Genomic DNA, 2604 nt, shown 5'->3' on the forward strand with positions numbered 1-2604 from the left:
CCTCAACAAAATACTGGCAAACAGAATCCAACAGCACATTAAAAGGATCATACACCATGATCAATTGGGGTTTATTCCAGGAATGCAAGGATTCTTCAATATATGCAAATCAATCAACGTGATACACCATATTAACAAACTGAAGGAGAAAAACCATATGATCATCTCAATAGATGCAGAGAAAGCGTTTGACAAAATTCAACACCCATTTATGATAAAAACCCTGCAGAAAGTAGGCATAGAGGGAACTTTGCTCAACATAATAAAGGCCATATATGACAAACCCACAGCCAACATCGTCCTCAATGGTGAAAAACTGAAAGCATTTCCACTAAGATCAGGAACAAGACAAGGTTGCCCACTCTCACCACTCTTGTTCAACATAGTTTTGGAAGTTTTAGCCACAGCAATCAGAGAAGAAAAGGAAATAAAAGGAATCCAAATCGGAAAAGAAGAAGTAAAGCTGTGACTCTTTGCAGATGACATGATACTATACATAGGGCATCCTAAAGATGCTACCAGAAAACTACTAGAGCTAATCAACAAATTTGGTAAAGTAGCAGGATACAAAATTAATGCACAGAAATCTCTGGCATTCCTATACACTAAGGATGAAAAACCTGAAACTAAAATCAAGAAAACACTCCCATTTACTATTGCAACAAAAAGAATAAAATAGCTAGGAATAAACCTACCTAAGGAGACAAAAGACCTGTATGCAGAAAATTATAAGACACTGATGAAGGAAATTAAAGATGATACAAATAGATGGAGAGATATACCATGTTCTTGGATTGGAAGAATCAACATTGTGAAAATGACTCTACTACCCAAAGCAATCTACAGATTCAGTGAAATCCCTATCAAACTACCACTGGCACTTTTCACAGAACTAGAACAAAAAATTTCACAATTTGTATGGAAACACAAAAGACCCCGAATAGCCAAAGCAATCTTGAGAACGAAAAACAGAGCTGGAGGAATCAGGCTTCCTGACTTCAGACTATACTACAAAGCTACAGTAATCAAGACAGTATGGTACTGGCACAATAACAGAAATATAGATCAATGGAACAGGATAGAAAGCCCGGATATAAACCCACGCACATATGGTCACCTTATCTTTGATAAAGGAGGCAGGAATGTACAGTGGAGAAAGGACAGCCTCTTCAATAAGTGGTGCTGGGAAAACTGGACAGCTACATGTAAAAGTATGAGATTAGATCACTCCCTAACACCATACACAAAAATAAGCTCAGAATGGATTAAAGACCTAAATATAAGGCCAGAAACTATCAAACTCTTAGAGGAAAACATAGGCAGGACACTCTATGACTAAATCACAGCAAGGTCCTTTTTGACTCACCTCCTAGAGAAATGGAAATAAAAACAAAAATAAACAAATGGGACCTAATGTAACTTAAAAGCTTTTGCGCAGCAAAGGAAACCATAAAGAAGATCAAAAGACAACCCTCAGAATGGGAGAAAATATTTGCAAATGAAGCAAGTGACAAAGGATTAATCTCCAAAATTTATAAGCAGCTCATGCAGCTTAATAACAAAAGAAAACCCAACCCAAAAATGTGCAGAAGACCTAAATAGACACTTTTCCAAAGAAGATATACAGACTGCCAACAAACACATGAAAGAATGCTCAACATCACTAATCATTAGAGAAATGCAAATCAAAACTACAATGAGATATCATCTCACACCAGTCAGAATGGCCATCATCAAAATATCTAGAAACAATAAATGCTGGAGAGGGTGTGGAGAAAAGGAAACCCTCTTGCACTGTTGGTGGGAATGTAAATTGATACAGCCACTGTGGAGAACAGTATGGAGGTTCCTTAAAAAACTACAAATAGAACTACCATATGACCCAGCAATCCCACTACTGGGCATATACCCCTGAGAAAACCATAATTCAAAAAGAGTCATGTACCAAAATGTTCATTGCAGCTCTATTTACAATAGCCCAGAGATGGAAACAAGCTAAGTGTCCATCATCGGATGAATGGATAAAGAAGATGTGGCACGTATATACAATGGAATATTACTCAGCCATAAAAAGAAACGAAATTGAGCTATTTGTAATGAGGTCGATAGACCTAGAGTCTGTCATACAGAGTGAAGTAAGTCAGAAAGAGAGAGAAACACCGTATACTAACACATATATATGGAAGTTAAGAAAAAGAAAATGTCGTGAAAAACCTAGGGGTGAAACAGGAATAAAGACACAGACTTACTAGAGAATGGACTTGAGGCTATGGGGTGGGGGAAGGGTAAACTGTGACAAAGCAAGAGAGAGGCATGGACATATATACACTACCAAACGTAAGGTAGATAGCTAGTGGGAAGCAGCCACATAGCACAGGGAGATCAGCTTGGTGCTTTGTGACCGCCTGGAGGGGTGGGATAGGAAGGGTGGGAGGGAGGGAGATGCAAGCGGGAAGCGATATGGGAACATATGTATATATATAACTGATTCATTTTGTTGTGAAGTTGAAACTAACATACCATTGTAAAGCAATTATACTCCAATAAAGATGTTAAAATAAAAAAAAAAAAGAAAATGCTTGATGTCCAGAAACCTTATGAACC

The sequence above is a fragment of the Phocoena phocoena genome, chromosome 7 (genome assembly GCF_963924675.1).
Source record: "Phocoena phocoena chromosome 7, mPhoPho1.1, whole genome shotgun sequence".
Classification (NCBI taxonomy): Eukaryota; Metazoa; Chordata; class Mammalia; order Artiodactyla; family Phocoenidae; genus Phocoena; species Phocoena phocoena.